Genomic DNA, 19,369 nt, shown 5'->3' on the forward strand with positions numbered 1-19,369 from the left:
TCCATTCCAATTAAACAAGAAAACTTGGATACACCTCAAGCAAGCTAGAATTACTGTGATGCCTGTTGATGTTTTAACCTCTCTTCTTCTATTGGATATGAAGCATATAAAAAAGCAGAAAAATAAGGCCAGTAACTTGAGAAATAAAGAATTATTTTTTTAAAAAATAATTTTTTAATATAAAGAGGCAGACTGAAATCGAGATGAGATTACAATATGAATGACCTAGGAAGAACAAAGTCTACAGTGATTTTGATAACTGACCATAGTGGGTAATATTAATTCCTTAAAGAAACCTAGAAAAACTGGGGGAAAAAATGAGATTGAAAGAGACTCACTCAAGCTTTGAAAGGAAACTCAAAATTAAAATAAACAAGAAACATTAAGAGCTGAAGATGAGTTTTAAAGAATACCCAGTTTTACCTGGTATTTAATCTAAGTTTTTCTTAAAAAACTTAGATTAAAAAAATTGTGCATCTTGTTTAAGGAGAGTATTTCTTTATATTTCTGCTTTTTTGTTTAATAGAGAATTCCACTTTAGAGAAAGACTGAGAAAATTTTGCTAAATACTGTGACTGACTTAATCATGCCTGTAGGAAGGCTAGCTATTCAGATCTTGAAGTCATAATTTAGATATCACTATGAATAGGATGATAGCATCTGTTCCAAAATAGGGGATTCAAATCATGGTCAGAGTTGTCAGGAGAAATTTAGAGGCCACTGAAGTGCTAGCATAAACGTGCAAATCTGCAAAATAACCTTGGTCAATATCATACTGTTTTATATATGTTGCTTAGAGGACAACATGGAAATTGGCTTTTCAGACAGGTGCAATTTTCAAAACTAGAATTGGATCTTAGGTCTTCAGAGCCTAAAAAAACAAGAAAAGCAAACAGAACTTAAGGATAATGGTGAAGTATATTTAATGCTTACTTGTGCAACTTAAAAGCTGGTGATTTTTTCTTTGTATAATATTATATCAGCACAGTAATTTTCAAAAGTTTTAAAAAATGGTGGAATTCATTTTTTCAATGTTATCTTCTACAGAATGTACATACGTACAGCACATAAAAATAGAATTTTATTGGTTTTAAGCTATTTTATACGTTCACATTTATAACAGTTTTTACTTATTTATAAAACCAGAGAAAATGGACTATTGTGACAAATTGATAATTTGAAAGCAAGAGTTACTATCACAGTAGTTATGACAGTTGCAGTCTTTTGTCAGCTTCAACACTCAACTAATTTTTGTATTTTGTTTTGTTTGCACAACAGGGAGAAAATCTTAATTCATTAAGTAGGTGTAAATAGCAGCTTTCTAACCTACTCAGTTTGCATTCTTGGGGCACTGCACAATTAAAAATTGATCCTGAAATACTACAAAGGACAATAGATTGCTTTTCTACATTTACTCATCGTTGTTTCCAACTATTGTCCACATAATTGAGCAGTGTTCAAAGTTCAGAGAAGTTGATGAAAAGATATAATCAAGTTTTTGGTAGAAAATACTTTTAAAATTTATCTTATAACATAAAGTGATATTTTGGTGGCCTTGTTTTAAAAAATCTTTTGTATACCTCAATGCTTGTCTCTATCATATACTCACTTAAAGTTTCAAAATAGTAAAATGGATTTTGTTTTGCATGTTAAGTCCAAAAATTGGTTTCATTACTAAGGATAGTATGATTGAAACCTGAATAGACAAATGAATCTTATTCACATTGTAAAAATTATTGGCAAGATACAAAAGCTGATGAAAAATGTATAATCTAATATAATGGAAGTCTGTACTCCTCAATAATAAAAAAGTGTGCATATATATTTTAAGAAATTAATATTTTATTTATAAGATATTCAACTATATGGAAAGAGATGTTAAAGCAAACATTATTTTGAAATTTGTACCTAAATGATGTCATCTGACAGCAGAAGATCAGGCATTAATATGCTCTCTAATGTGTTAAGATTTGACAGTTAACATTTTTGAGCAAGTGGGTTTGTGTGTGTTACAATTTAAATCATATCTAAAAATGTGTGAAGTAATGTTTGAATTAAACAAATGTGGGACTCCTGAAGCACATTTTGAAGTATCTTTTAAGATATCTCAATAGTAGAGTTAGAGTTTTGGGACTTAGGGTTGCAAACAATTAGTACAAGCCTAAAATCCTGAGCTTTCATGTGGGTGTATAAATCCCATAAAGCTCTTAATCACTCCTAGAGCAAGCTTTCATCTAATTTTCCCAAGAGAGAGTTATCAAAGCAATTCTTGGAGTTGAATTAGGGCATGTGGGAGCTCTTCAGAGGATAGGTTCCATATACTTCTAATAAATCAATAGAATCCCAAGCTTGTCTAATTATCATGATTGTATTAAGTTTATTTCTTCAGAATGCTGTGCCATGACGTTATGTCTTCATACTATGATTACAAAAAGGCTGAATTTCTTTTCTAAAAAATGTAAAGTTAAGCTTTCTATAAGTTAATAATAGAACATTTTATAAGACTGTCTCATAGTAAATTTTTCTGATTTGGCCTTTCATTAATTTTACCCTTTGCCTATATTAACTAAAGGTTTTTTTATTTAAGATATCATGAACAGTAGTAACTATTGGTGAAGATACAATATCTTAACTTTTCTCAGTAGGCTGGTAGCCTGGGCAGAAGCATAAAAAATATTAACACATGTATTCTTTACATTACTGATGACTTAGGCAAATTACCAGGCTCTATAATTATAGCCTAATTACAACTTTCACTTTCTGTGTCAATTTCCTGAAATGAGATCTATTAAAAATACATTGTCTTCATATCCTAGTTTATTCTCCTTCCTGTTATTCTACTTTAGAAAAGTGATAAACTCTAGTTAGCAACTCCTTTCCAAAAGTAGGCAATGTAAAACTAGTCAGTTTCTTCTAAAGCATTCATGTTAATCATTTTAGCCATTCTTGAGTCTTGACTTTTCCTCACATTTTCCTCATTATGATAATTTTTCAAGCAATCTGTGAAAGCTAATATCACAACTCTGACTTCCCTTAATTATGGGCTTGTTGTGAGAGCTGTATTTGCATTCTCCCATCTTCTTCCTGTTTTGATCCCCCACTTATGTTAATCTGTGAAAGTACTAAGTGGCATAAATCATTTTAAAAATTTTTATTTCATTGTGGTAAAAATACTTAATATGAGATCTATCCTTTTAACAAAATTTTAAGTGTACAATAATGGTTGACAATAGATACAATGTACTCTTTTTGCCTCTGTGTTGTAATGGCCAAGCGAGGCTGCTGAGGGGGCGGGGCCTGGTGGGTAGTGTTGTGGGAAAGGAAAAAGGATGTCAGAAGAGGGTGGTTCACAGACTCACTAGCTGAGGTGCAAGGGTAACATACTGCAGTATTAGAGTTGAACATATTTAAAGATTTTGTTGGACTGGCAGATTTGGTCAGTCAACCTTAGCTTTCTTGCTTAGATATATTTTAGCTGGATTGAAAAAGCTTATGAAATATCTATTAAGGAAACCCATCCACATACCCAGGACATGGGCAAAAGCCATGTTAGCAGATTCCTGGTACTGAAGAAACCCCATTTTTCACAGATGCACAATTAAAAGTCTCTGCCATATAACTAATTCTTGCTTAGTGCTGTCCTAATAAAGGATTAGAAGAGGGTCCATTAATCCAAATGGGAAAAATTGAAATAATTATTCTTGTTTGTGGAATGTATATATACACAGATATTTGAGTGTGACCTTCATTCTAGAAATTCACATTGCTTAAAAAATAATAAAGCCACACTAAACTGAATTAAATAATAGTCAAACTATGATTATCTGATTCACGAGACAACAAATTTATCTGTTTCCCATTGTTTCTTTGCTGGCCAGTTCTACCAGCTCCAATACAGCACCCCATTGATTGACACAAAGCAACAGCCTTGAAAGAATTGATTTCTTTCTTCCTGTTTACTAATTCCCATATTGTCCATCCTATAGGAAAAATAAAGTACTTTACAATATCTTCCAGCTTCCAGGAAAAAAAACAAAAACAAAAAAACTCTATCTGGATTAGAAAGCCCTAAGATAAGTGGGGCAGGTGATACTGTCAAAAAAATTAGGAAGGCATGACTCAGGATGGTTAATCTATCCACACATAAGGTGCATGGGTGGTGCCTCATTTATTGCATCTTTGACCGGAAATATAGAGATCTGATGATTTTATCCATTCTTTCCCCCTCATTTTGCTGCACACAACATACAAAAAATTATTCAGGTGGATCAAAGACCTAAATGTGAAAAGCAAAAGCTTTCCAACATTTTTTTTTTTTAGAAGTTAGGGGAATATTCTTATGGTATGAAAGCAAAAATGAACAGATTATAAAAGATTGATAAATTTGACACGAAATTAAAAACTTATATATAAAAAAGACACTATAAACCAAGTTAAAAGACAATGACACAAGGGGGAGAAGATATTTGCAAGATTTTAACAGAAAAAAACATTGCTCCAGAACCTAGAAATAACTCCTACAAATCAAACAGAACAACTAAAAAAGAGAAAAGGATATGAATAGTTAATTCATAGATGAGAAACCGCAAATAATCATATTCAAAGATGCTCAACCTCATTAGAAATTTGGGGAATGCAAAGTAAAACAACAATGACAACATTTCATACTCCAAAATTTTAAAGTCTATTAATACCAGGTGTGATTGTGTGGAGAAAGAGGGAATTTTTATAAACTTCTGATAGAAGTATGAACTGGTACAGCCATTTGGGAAAGCAATTTAGTGATACTTAGTAAAGATGAAGAGAAATCTATCCATTTTCATGTGTATACCTTAACTTTTGTACATACACATAAGGAGACACTATAAAGATATTCATTACTGCAATGGCAACAACAAGGAAAATGGACACATAAGTGATAAAATTCTATATGGCTGCTACAATGAATAAATATATGCCTGATGCATATCAAAATATTATGCTGGGTGAAGAGCAAGTTTCAAAATGTCTATAATACTTACCTACATGATGGGTGCGACGCGCACTGTCTGGGGAACGGACACGCCTGGAGCTTTGACTTGGGGGGACAGGCAGTACATGGGCAACGTATGTAACCTGAAATTCTGTATCCCCCATAATAATAAGATGAAATAAATAAAAAAAATATCTATAATACAAGTTACATAAAAATATTTAAATACAGGCTGGTGACAGTGGCTTATGCTTGTAATCCTAGCACTTTGGGAGGCCGAGGCAGGAGGATCACTTGAGGCCAGGAGTTCAAGTTTAGCCTGGGCAAACATAGCAAGACCTTGTTTCTAAAAAAATACAAACATTAGCCAGGCATGGTGGAGCACACCTGTAGTCCTGGCTACTTGGAAGGCTGAGACAGGTGGATTGCTTGAGCCCAGGAGTTTGACGTTGCAGTGAACTATGATGATACCACTCACTGCACTGTACCCTGGGAAACAGAGTAAGACCCTGTCTCCCCCCTAAAGAAAATTAAATACAGTTAATGTAGTAAATATACACAAATATGAACAGAAAAGATAGAAACTATCATCAGGATAGAGGTTGCCTTTGGCGAAAGAAGCATGGAGGGGACTAGGAAAAGGGGAAGTAAAATAGGGGCTTTCACATGTCTCTGTAATATTTTATTTCTTTAAAAACAGTTGCTGAAGCAAGCATGACAAAACTTAACTTCTATCAATACTGAGCCATGGGTACATGAATATATATTATATTATTCTCTACACTTTTCTGCTTGTTTAAATCATTTCCTAACTACACAATAAAATGATAATTGTATATCTTAAAAATAAATCAATAAGAGAAGTTCAAAGCTAAAAATTCAGGCTAATTAAAATTTTTTAAATTATTTCCCAAAATAACAATTGATAAAAGAAGATATTTTTAAAAATTTTAAAACTAATTTTTAAAATAAAAAAAACCTAAGTGTTAAATAGCAGGACTTATGGAATGTGGCCAGCATGTTCTTTAGATAAAAACTGAAGGGCTTTAATGCATTTACTTCAAGAGTTAATTCCGAACAACTACTGTAAACCCTGCAGCAAGTAGCTGAAGGAAATAATGAGGATGATTATAGAAATTAGTGATTTCAAAACCAGGTCTTTATAAAAACAAAGAAAAGACAAGTTTCTGGAAAATTTAAGAAAATAAGGAAAAAACCAAATAAGTGATATTAGAAAGAAAAAATACATAATTACAGAGCAATAACAGAGAAGTAAAAATGAAAAGAGAATAAATACTATGCATACTGGAGATGTGGTGTGTGAACAAATTGGAAAACATATTAAAAGAAATAATTAAAATATATATACTAATAAAATCTTGACTCAAGAGGAAATAGGAAACCCAAGTAAAAGATAACCAAGGGAAAAATTAAGGAAGTTATCAAAGGCTCTTTCCCCAAACAGCAGCTAACAATAGAATTAACCAATATATTAAAATAATTCCCACAGCCAACATCATACTGAATGGGGAAAAACTGAAAGCACTCCCACTTAGAACTGGAACCAGACAGGGCTGCCCATTGTCTCCATTACTTTTCAACATAGTATTGGAAGTCCTTGCGAGAGCTATCAGGCAAGAGAGCAGAATCAAGGGAGTCCAAATAGGGAAGGAAGAGATCAAACTCTCACTTTTTGCTGATGATATGATGTTATATCTGGAAAACCCCCAGGATTCAACCAAGAGACTCCTGGAATTGATTAACGAATACAGCAAAGTCTCAGGCTACAAAATTAATATACACAAATCAGAGGCATTTATATATGCCAATAACAGTCAATCGGAAAACCAAATTAAAGACTCCATACCCTTCAAAATAGCAACAAAGAAAATAAAATATCTAGGTATATACCTAACTAAAGAGGTAAAGGACCTCTATAAGGAAAACTATGAAACACTGAGAAAAGAAATAGCAGAACTTGCAAATAGATGGAAAAATATACCATGCTCGTGGATCGGAAGAATCAACATTGTTAAAATGTCTATACTACCCAAAGTGATCTACAGATTCAATGCAATCCCTATTAAATTACCAACATCATTCTTTACAGACATAGAGAAAATAATTATACACTTTGTATGGAATCAAAGAAGACCCCGTATAGCAAAAGCAATTTTAAGCAACAAAAACAAAATGGGGGGTATTAATTTGCCAGACCTCAAACTATACTACAAGGCCGTGGTTCTTAAAACAGCCTGGTATTGGCACAAGTGCAGGGACACAGACCAGTGGAACACAACAGAAAATCCAAATATAGAACCATCCTCATATAGTCACTTAATTTTCGACAAAGCGGGAAAGAATATACTCTGGGGACAAGAATCCCTATTCAACAAATGGTGCTGGGAGAATTGGTTAGCCATTTGTAGAAGACTGAAACAGGACCCACAGCTTTCACCTCTCACAAAAATCAAATCACGGTGGATAACAGACTTAAACCTTAGGCGTGATACAATCAGAATTCTAGAAGAAAATGTAGGAAAGACTCTTACAGACATTGGCCTAGGCAAAGAATTTATGAAGAAGACCCCCAAGGCAATCACAGCAGCAACAAAAATAAATGAATGGGACATGATTAAATTAAAAAGCTTCTGCACAGCCAAAGAAACAGTCCAGAGAATAAACAGACCACCTACAGAATGGGAAAAAATTTTTGCATACTACACATCAGATAAAGGACTGATAACAAGAATCTATTTAGAACTCAGGAAAATCAGCAAGAAAAAATCAAGCAACCCTATCAAAAAGTGGGCAAAGGACATGAATAGAAATTTTTCAAAAGAAGATATAAAAATGGCTAACAAACATATGAAAAAGTGTTCAACATCTCTAATCATCAGGGAAATGCAAATCAAAACCACAATGAGATATCACTTAACCCCAGTGAGAATGGCCTTTATCAAAAAAACCCAAAACAACACATGTTGGCGTGGGTGTGGAGAGACAGGAACACTCATACACTGCTGGTGGGACTGCAAACTAGTGCAACCTCTGTGGAAAGCATTATGGAGGTATCTTAAACAGATTCAAGTAGACCTGCCATTTGACCCAGCAATCCCATTACTGGGCATATACCCAAAGGAAAAAAGGTCATTCTGTAACAAAGGCACGTGTACCCAAATGTTTATAGCAGCACAATTCACAATAGCAAAGATGTGGAAACAACCCAAATGCCCATCAATACATGATTGGATTAGTAAACTGTGGTATATGTATACCATGGAATACTACTCAGCTATAAGGAATGATGAAGATACAACATCTCTATGGTTCTCCTGGAGAGAGTTGGAACCCATTATATTAAGTGAAGTATCCCAAGAATGGAAAAACAAGCATCACATGTACTCACCAGAAAATTGGTTTCCTTGATCATCACCTAAATACAAATCTGGAAACGACACCAATTGGACATCAGACTGAGGTGGGGGGTGGGAGAGGGGATGGGGGTATGCCTACACAATGAGTGCATTGCGCACCGTTTGGGGAGTGGTAACATTTGAAGGTGCTGACTCGGGAAAGGGGGGGTGGGGAAAAAAATATGAAACTATTGTTTTCAACTTGCACTGTTCACTTAATAATTTATCATGAATATTTCCCATATTATTTCATATCATTGTACAAGAAATAATGTATACATTATGAGGACATACTGTATCTAACAAGATATACTGTTAGACTCTTTGATTCTGTAAAATTAAAAAAAAAAACCACAATGAGAAAAAAAAAAAAAATAAAATAATTCATCATATGGTATCAGTATGTTAACTTATCCTATCAATAGAGCAAAGAAGAAGAGTAATGATACTTCTCGATAGTTCTTTAATTAGCATTTTGATGTAATTTAATGCTCATTACCTATTTAAATAACTCTTTAAGACTAATACTGAAGCAAGTTATCCTTAATAAAACAACAAATTTCTATCTCAAACTAATATCCAATATCATACATAAGGATGAAATACTAGAGGCCCTCATGTTAAACTAGAAATAAAATCAGAATTCCATATCTAGCATTGTTCTTGAAATTCTGGAAAGGACAAAAAGCAGAAAAAAGTTGTATATATGTAGTAAAATAAAACAAATATTTATTTGCAGGTAGTATATTATTATTATTTATTATTTTATTATCATTTATTTTATTATTATTTACTATTTACAGGTGACTTTTATTTAAAAAACCAATAGAGTCAATTGAAAGTCTATTTGAATTAATAAGAGTATAATAGAGATTGGATATATATACATACACATGTATATATTCTAGTAGCTTTTCAACACATCAGAAAATATAATTTAAAAAGCAAAAAGGGAAATCTCACACACATGCATCTATTCTCTGTCTATCCCATTAACAATAAGAACAAAAATACTACCTTGGGATAAACCTCAATGACAATATTAATAAAATATATGGGGAAAATACCCTGCTTATTTAAAAAAATCAACATGTATACACTAAAAGAAAGTGCACATCACATATCATTTTATATAAGAGAAATAAATATTAGAAAGGTATTCACCATTCTCAAATTAATATATTAATCCAATAATTTTTTTCCCTTGACAAAGTGATTCTAAAATTGGTCAGAAGATTAAACAGATGAACATCCAGCACAATGTCTAGCACATGGTACACACTCAGTGTCTGTTAAATAGAAGCATTTACCGAGAAAAAACTAAACAAGAAAAGGGAGTCATCAACAAAACTGAAAGATCAAGAAAAAGAGTGAATAATTTGGTAATTATGATGTCAATATTGGGTTTCAGAAGAGGGACTCCATATATGATCTATCTCTTTCCCACAATATTGAAACAATTGAGAAATCTGTCAAATGAGTGAGGCAAATGGGTAATGGCCAAGATATTGCCATCATCACTGATAAAACTGACGTTGAGGAATGTGAGTGCCAAGATATAGGCTACTGGCTTTCCTAACCTGGCAGCCCAGTATCAGACAAAGTTGTCCACCTAGCCTCAGTCACAGCTGGATCTGGCTGAGAACAATTGAGAACACATTCTCTCTGGTCACACTTGCTCTGAAGAAGAGAGAGAAAGGGATTGGGCTTAATATCCATCAGCCACAGAACAGAACAGAAAATTCACTTGTGGTTGTTTCATAGTTAGAATACTATTTAGCATTGAAAAACAATGAATCACAGCCACATTCGTCAAAGATAAACCTCAAAGACAGAATAGTAGCAAAGAAGTAACTCACAGAAGACGCCATGCTTCAATTTATATAAAGCTCAAAATAGACAAAGCTACAGGATACACTCTCTAGAGATATATATATATATATATATATATATATATAAAGGAAACCTTTTAAGCAAGGGAATGATTATCACAAATTCCAGGAGAGTGGTCATCTCTGGGGGCCGGGTGGGATGGTAACAACAGTCACATACAAGGTCCTTCTAAGGCACTTATTTATGTTAAACTTCTTGCGTGAACAGTAGATATGTATTTCATATATTCTTTTGTATGCATGATATATTTCAAAATTGAAAAAAACAGAAATAGTATGTCAAATAAGAACTAGAAAACCATTCCCCCTACAATACCTACATCTTCATTTTCCTAACATAGTACCACAATTCAGCCTTTAGCTGCCTTGCTTGTAAAGCATCAGTTAACCTCTCTCCACTTTTTGCCACACATTTAAAAAAATTTATTATAGAATAACTTTAGATTCACAGGAAGTTGCAAAGATAGTACAAAGGAGTTCGTGTATCCTTCACCCAGTTTCCCCCAGTGGTTATATCTTACACAATTACTGTACACTATCAAACCAGTAATTTCACATTGGTGCAATGTGTGTATAGTTTTATGTCATTTTATCGCAGGGGTACATTTGAATGACCATACTGTAATCAATGTTCAGAACAACCTCATCACTGCAAAAATATCCCTCATGCTACCCTTGTAAGGTCATGCCCAGCCCCTGCTGCCCATCGTCCCTAACACCTGGCAATCATAAGTCTGTTTTCCATATCTATTAATATAATTGTGCCATTTTGAGAAAGCTACATAAAGAGAATCATACAGTATGAGTTTAGCTTTAGTTATTCAGCATAATGCCTTTGGAATTCATGCACATTGCTGGATGTCTCAATAACTCATTCCTTCGTATTGCTGAGTAGTATTCCATGGTATGGACGTACCATAGTTTAACATTCACCCCCTGAAGGACATTTTGGTGGCTTCCAGTTTGGGGATTTTACAAATAAAGTTGCTATGAAAAATCAGATACAGGTTTTTGGGTGGACATAAGTTTTTATTTTTCTAGGATAAATGCCCAGGAGGGCAATTGCTGAATCATATGGTAAATGTATGTTTAGTTTTTAAAGAAATACCAATTTTCCAGAGTGACTGTACCATTTTACATTTCCATCAGCAATACATGAGATACATTTTCTCTGCGTCCTCATCCATCGGTGTTTGTACTGTTACGGTTTTTAAAATTTCACTGTTTAAAGCATCACATGTACTCACCAGAAAACTGGTTTCCCTGATCATCACCTAAATACAAATCTGGGAACGACACCAATTGGACATCAGACTGAGGTGGGGGGTGGGGGAGGGGATGGGGGTATGCCTACACAATGAGTGCATTGCGCACCGTTTGGGGAGTGGTAACACTTGAAGGTGCTGACTCGGGAAAGGGGGGGGTGGGGAAAAAAAATATGAAACTGTTGTTTTTAACTTGCACTGTTCACTTAATAATTTATCATGAATATTTCCCATATTATTTCATATCATTGTACAAGAAATAATGTATACATTATGAGGACATACTGTATCTAACAAGATATACTGTTAGACTCTTTGATTCTGTAAAATTAAATTGTTATTAATGATAAAAAAAAATTTATGCAAAAAAAAAAATTTCACTGTTTAGTATGTAGTGTGCTCTCATTACGGTCTTAATTTGCATTTCTCTAAAGGCTAATTGTATTAATTTCCTGTCGTTGTTATAACAAATTACCATAAATGTAGTGGCTTAAAACAACAGAAATTCATTCTCTTATAGTTCTGAAGATCAGAAGTCTAAAATGAGTCTGCAAAGCTGTATTCCTTCTAGAGGCTCTAGTGGAGAAGGTTTCCTTGCTTTTTCCAACTTCTAGAGGCTGCCTCCATTTCCTGGCTGGTGGCCCCTTCTTCGGTATCAAAGCCATCATCATAGCTTCTCGTCTCCTCTCTAGCCTCCTGCCTCTCTGCTAAAAGGAACCTTGTGAATTACACTGGACCCACCTGGATAATCTAGCGCAATCCTTTTATCTCAAGCTCTTTAATAACTTAATCACATCTGCAAAGTTCCTTTTGAATGTAAGGAACATATTCATAGCTTCTGGGGACTAGGATGGTAGACATTTTTTAGGGGACCACTATTCTATCAACCACAGCTAATGTTGAACATCCTCTCGTGGGTTTATCTGCCATCCTTATATCTTCTTTGGTGATGTCTTTTGTTGTTTTCTAATTGGATTGTTTATTTGCTAGTTTGTTTCTACTGTTGAGTTACAAGAATTCTTTATATATTCCAGATATAAGGCCTTTGTCAGATATGTGATTTGCAAACATTTTCTTAGTCTGTAGCTTGTCCTTCCATTTTCTTGAGAGTCTTTCACAGAGCAAAAGTTTTAAACTTAATTTTGAAGAAGTTCAATTTATTGATTGTTTTCCTTTATGAATTTCACTTTTAGTATCGGGTCCAAGAAGTCTTTGCCCAGCCCTAGATTATGGAGATTTTCTCCTATCTTTAAAAACTTCTATAGTTTACATTTTACATGTTGCTAGTCCATGATCCATCTAGATGTATTTTTTTTTGTGTAGGGTGTAAGGTCTAGATTATAGTTCATTTGCTTAGATTTTTCTATTATTTCATCTGTTTCAAACATGTTTGTAATTGCTGAAAAACATTTTTATGACGGCTATGTTAATATCCTTGTCTGGTAATTCTAACATCTGTGTCATCTTGGTGTTGGCATATGTTGACTGTCTTTTCTAGTTCAAGTTGGGGTCTGTTTGGTCCTTTGTGTAATGAGTGATTTTTGATTGAAGCCAGTGTGTCATTCCTTAAGTCCAAGGTCTCTAGCCATCTGCCTTTTCCTCTCCATCTTTTGGACTCTTCCTATGTGTTTTATACATAAATGTCCAGAATGTTAGATGTGCTGAGCAGCAGGAATAGGGAATAATATGTCCACTCTACCTGTCTAGGATTGAAAGTCTGCACAAATTACTTGTAATGGCATTTTGGTTATTGAGCACAATTACATCACAATATTTGAATTTAAAAATTTTTTCTTTTTTTTTTATTAGGTCTTATTGCCAGTGTTTTGGTGAATATACTTTGTTTCATGCCAGTAGTTATTGCAGGTGTCTACGTCAGTGGACTGAAATTTATAATTTCAATATTTACCTCCAAAATCATAGGATACATATCTGCATTGAAGGAGTTTTAAATATTAATTAGATTTTTAAATACACAACTTCTAATATCTTCCCTAGACAGTCCTAAGAGTTTAGTAAAAGTTCATTATTTCTGTACTTTGTATGAATGTCATATAATTCTACATCTCTAACCAGAGCCATCACATCTGGCTGTGCAGATTGTACATTGCACAACTCTTGGGTGTGAGGTGCTATTCATATGTTTTCTATTATACATGGGATACAGGAAAGGAGAAATTATGATACTACTTGGCTTCTAATCCACTGTCATCCTTTATGATCTTTATAAATCTTTAGTGTTCTTACTTGCTTTAGTAGAGCAGAGTGACTTGTTCAAAGCTATCCAGCACTCCTTAGGTGCAAAGTTAATTGGATTCTAAATCTTCTAACCTCTCTCCTCCTTCCATATATAAACACATTACTTAAAAGTACCACTGGGAGCACAGGACTCTGAAACACTGCAGGGATATAGACAAAAAGTAGAGGTGATATTTCCATCTAGGGTTAACTTCCATTTCATGTTCTAGATTTGAGACTTACGAGCGTTTGGCCTTGGTAAGGAGCAAATAGTTCCCGGCCTTATTTCTAGACTCTCCATGCAGCCCATGGGCTGTAGATTCACTGTGGGAAGTGATAGCTCTGTACTCCTGCCCTGGGTAAGGGGGCATGGGGGTCAGCAGAGGACCCACTGAGGAGAAAAGAATGGAGCAGGAGCTAGCAGTACCAGGGAGGGCTGGATGTTTTTCCCAGCAAAGGGAACATAGGTGGACAGTATGAAACTATGGGAAATATGTGTAAATATAGCACCTTGATTTTTAAGAATTAACATTCATTGACAGCTCAGAAACAACAGTGAAAAGTCAACTAGAAAAAAATCAGTGTCAACAAATTCTTAAATAACTAAGTTTATAATGTAAAATATCAATTTGGGGGTACTATCTCTAAATAGTCTTAAAAGAATCAAATATTTCCCAGAAGTTAAGAAATATTCATTTATAGAAAGTATAACACATTAGTTTTAATTACTCATTAAAACAAGGAGGCCACAAAGTTTACAAACAAAATCTATTTGTAAATAATTAAAAATAAAGAGACTATTTCTTAAGGCATTTTCATAAATCATATCTTCCTGCCACTTGCTTGACAATATGAAATTTTACATGATCTCAAATTCAAATTCTGCACTGACTCAGGATTGTAAAATGTGTCCTCAACTGCTTTAACCCTTCAATAAGGATGTTGTCAATGTAAAATAAGGTAGGCATTTGGAAATTGCTTTGGAAAAAAACACGTAAGTTCTTAACATGGTTAGTAGTTTCTGTTGTTAATTTTAAATATTCTTAAGATGGAACCTTTAACATGCACTGTGAAGCCCTGCAGAACATGGACCCCCTTATCCACCCTGCCAGCATCAACTCCATGGCCCTCTCTCTGACCTTGCTCCACTACCCTGGAAGGGGGCCTGCCTGGCTGGAGCTTGTTATGGTCACTTACATGCGAACTCATTTCTCTCTTAGAGAGGCAACAGTTATGCGCAGAGGGTATGAACAATTCCAAGAATTAGCCTCAGTGATGTTCTTTTTTGAGAATGATTTCAAAATACTTAAACAAGAAGGTCCTCTGTTAGTAGCAAGGCAATGATAAGAAGTCTGGTGACTCTGGCCTTTTTTGCTTCCCTTTAACTGGTTGATATGATAGCTATGGCTGGAAGGGGAGCTTTATTATCTTTGGCAGGTTTCTCTTTCTTTGTTGGATAGCAGAGATTCTTTAAGCCTTCCTCAACCTAAAGGCAAAGATGGTAAGGTTAATCCTGTGGACAATAGAGTACACGAAGCCAAACGGTACTAGCTGAAAAACACATGGCTTCTTTAGTACTTGGTATTAATAATTGCTTAGACTTTTTAACCATAGGACTTTACTAAATTTCCTGATTGGAGATGCAAAGACCACTCTGAGTTTGCTCATTCTGTATTATTATGCTACAATTGCCACAACAAATACTACACACTGGGTGGCTTAAACAACAGAAATTTATTTTTCCACAATTCTGGAAGCTAGAAGTCCAATACCAAGGTGTTGGTGGTATTGGTTTCTTCTGAACCTCTCTTCTTAGCTTGAAGATGGCCATCTTCTTCTTATGTCTCTTATGTCTTCACAGCGTCATTCTTCTGTGTGTGTCTGTGTCCTAATCTTTTATTATAAGGACCAGTCATGTTGAATTAGGGCCCACTCTAATGACCTCACTAAACTTATTAATAGTTACGTCTTTAAAGATCCTGTCTCCATTAACAGTCACATTCTGAAGTACTTGGGGGTTAGCACTTCAAACTATGAATTTTAGGGAGACACAATTTAGTACACAACACCTTCCAATTCTATTTCTGATAGGTTGGTTAGTCCATTGGAATGAACCATTCCTAGCAACTTCTCATAGCATTAGTGCCTTGGTGGATATGGCTTCCAGACTTTGCACTGGAATACTGCCAAAGGCTAAAGGAGATTCAGTCTTTAATTCCATACTATAATAGTGTGCTAATTCTGTATATAGAAGCCATATAGATAAGAGTGAACTTTTTAGAACCTATACTTATTTAGTAAAGTATTGTGTTTTTGTTATTATAGCTTTATTAAGATATGATTTACATACCATATAAAATTCACCAGTTAAAGTGTGTAATTCAGTGCTTTTTAGTATATTCAAAGAGTTGTACAACAACAAATCTAATTCCAGGACATTTTCATCACCCCCTCAAACCCATACCCATTAGCAGTCACTTCCCTTTTCCTCTCTTCCCTGCCCCTGTAACCACTAATCTACTTTCTGTCCCTCTTGGCTTGCCTATGCTGGACATTTCATATAAATGGGATCATACAATATTTGTCCTTTTGTGACTGCCTTCTTTGACTTAGCATAATGTTTTCAAGGTTCATCCATGTTGTAGCATGTTATCAGTGCTTTATGTCTTTTTATTGCCAAATAAGATTTATTGCATGAACATATGACATTTTGTTTGGATATATCATATTTTGTTTATCCATTCATCAGATGGAGGATGTTTGCATTGTTTCCACTTTTTGGCTATTATCAATACTGCTGCTATGAATATTTATATACAAGTCTTTGTGTAGACATATGTTTTCAATTATGTTGAGCATAAACTGAAGAGCTGAATTACAGGTTTTAATGGAACTCTATGTTTAACATTTTAAGGAACTGTAAAACTGTTTTTCAAAGTGACCGTGAATTTTACAATCCCTCTAGCAATGTGAGGGTCCCAATTTCTCCAAATTCTTGTCAACACTTGTTATAGTCCATCTTCTTTTTATTTGAGACATCCTAGTATGTCTGAGAGCATACATTGTATTACTTCTATTCTTTTAAAATTGTTAAGGTATGTTTTTGGGGCAGAGAATGTGGTCTATCTTGGTGAATGTGCCATGTAAGCTTGAGAAGAATGTGTAATCTGCTGTTGTTGAATGAAGTAGTCTATAGATGTCAATTATATCCAGTCTATTGATGGTGTTTTTAGTTCAACTATGTCCCTACAGATTTTCTGCCTGCTCAATGTGTCCATTTCTGACAGAGGGGTGTTGAAGTCTTCAAGTATAATAGTGGATTCCTCTGTATCTCCTTAAAGTTCTATGAGTTTTTATCTCATGCTAATAACAATATGTTGTTAGAACTTGATAACTTTTCTTGCTTTGAAATCTGCTTGCCTGAAATCAGTTTAGCTACTTTCTTTTCACTAATGGTAGCATAGCATATCTTTTTCCATTCCTTTAGTTTTAATCTATTTGTGTCTTTATATAAAGTGGGTTTCTTGTAGACAACATATAATTGGACCTTGTTTTTTGCTCCTCTCTGACAATCTGTCTTAACTGGTATATTTATGTCATTGATGTTTAAAGTAATTATTGATTTAGTTGGATTAATTAATATCTACCATATTTTTTATTCATTGCCCTTGTCCTTTGTTTTTAATTTCCTCTTCTTTTTCTCCCTCTTGAGGTTTTAATTGAGCATTTTGTATGATTTCAGTTTTTCTCTTTTTTTAATGTATCAATTATACTTCTTTTTTTTTTTTTTTAGTCTTTTTGGTGGTTGCTCTAGAGTTGCAATACAGATTTATAACTAATCCAAGTCCATTTTCAGGTCACACTATACCACTTCATGGGCAGTACAAGTGTGCCTAATTCCTCCCTCTCATCCATTGTATCACTGCTGTCATTCATTTTGCTTACACATAAACTATAATAATTGAATTAATTGTTGCTATCATTATTTTGGACAAACTGTTATCTGTTAGATCCACTGAGAGTAAGAAAAATAAAACCTTTATTTAACTTTCACTTGTTTCTTCTCTAATGTTCTTCATTTCTTTGTGACCTGTATCATTTTCCTCCTTCTGAAGAACTTCTTTTAACATTTTTTGCAAGCCAGGTCCACAGGCAACAAATTACCTCAATTTTTGTTTGTCTGAGAAAGTCTTTATTTCTCCTTCACTTTTTTTTTTTTTTTTTGAGACAGAGTCTCGCTTTGTTGCCCGGGCTAGAGTGAGTGCCATGGCGTCAGCCTAGTTCACAACAACCTCAAACTCCTGGGCTTAAGTGAGCCTCACGAGCAGCTGGGACGACAGGCATGAGCCACCATGCCTGGCTAATTTTTTCTATATATATTTTAATCGGCCAGATAATTTCTTTCTATTTTTAGTAGAGATGGGGTCTCACTCTTGCTCAGGCTGGTCTCGAACTCCTAACCTCGAGCAATCCACCTGCCTCGGCCTCCCAGAGTGCTAGGATTACAGGTGTAAGCCACCGCGCCCGGCCTTATTTCTCCTTCACTTTTAAAGGATAATTTCATAGGATACAGAATTCTAGTTTGGTGTTTTTTTTCTCTCAATCTTTTAAATATTTCACTTCACTCTCTTCTTACTTGCAGAGTTTCTAAGGAGAAATTGGATGTAATTCATGTCTTTGCTCCTTAAGCAGTTTTTTTTTTTTTTCTAGCTTCAAATTTTTTTATTTTTATTTGTTTACTTTCTGCAGCTTGAATGTGATATGCCTAGGGGTAGTTTTTTCTGTTTTCTTTTTCTTTCTTTCTTTTTTTAATCTTGCTTGGTGTTCACTTCCTAGATGTGTGGTTTGGTGTCTGACATTAATTTGGGGAAATTCTCAGTCATTATTGCTATAAATATCTCTTCTGTTCCTTTCTGTCTTTTTTCTCCTTCTAGTATTGTGTATGTTACACATTTTGTAGATATCCCACAGTTCTTGCATATTCTGTTCCATTTTTTCAGTCTTTTTTCTCTTTGTTTTTCAGGTTGGGATATTTTTATTGACAAATCTTCAAGCTCAGAGATTCTTTCCTCAGCTGTGTCCAGTCTACTAATGAGTAATCAAACTAACATTTCTTTTGATTCTTTCTTTTCATCTCTCTGCTTACATTACATATCTGTTCTTGTATGTTGTTTAGTTTTTCCATTAGAACCCTTAGCATATTGATCATAGTTGTTTTAAATACATAGTCTGATAATTCTAACATCACTGCCATGTCTGAGTCTCATTCCGATGCTTGCTGTCTCTTCAAACTGTGCTTTTGCCTTTTAGTATGCCTCATAATTTTTCTGAAAGCCTAATATGATGTATCAGACAAAAGGAGCTGCAGTAAATAGGTCTTTAGTAATGTGGTGGTAAGGCATGGAGGGAGAGGAAGTGTTCTATTGTCCCATGATTAGGTCTCAGTCTTTTAGTGAGCCTGGACCCCTTGGCTGTAAATTTTACAAGTGCTTCTCAGTTCTCTCCACCTTTGGTAGGAGAGGATGGTTGGGGGGGGGGGGGGTAGGTGAGGGACTGAAGTTGGGTATTTCCATTCCCTTAGGTGAG

The sequence above is a fragment of the Eulemur rufifrons genome, chromosome 7 (genome assembly GCF_041146395.1).
Source record: "Eulemur rufifrons isolate Redbay chromosome 7, OSU_ERuf_1, whole genome shotgun sequence".
Classification (NCBI taxonomy): Eukaryota; Metazoa; Chordata; class Mammalia; order Primates; family Lemuridae; genus Eulemur; species Eulemur rufifrons.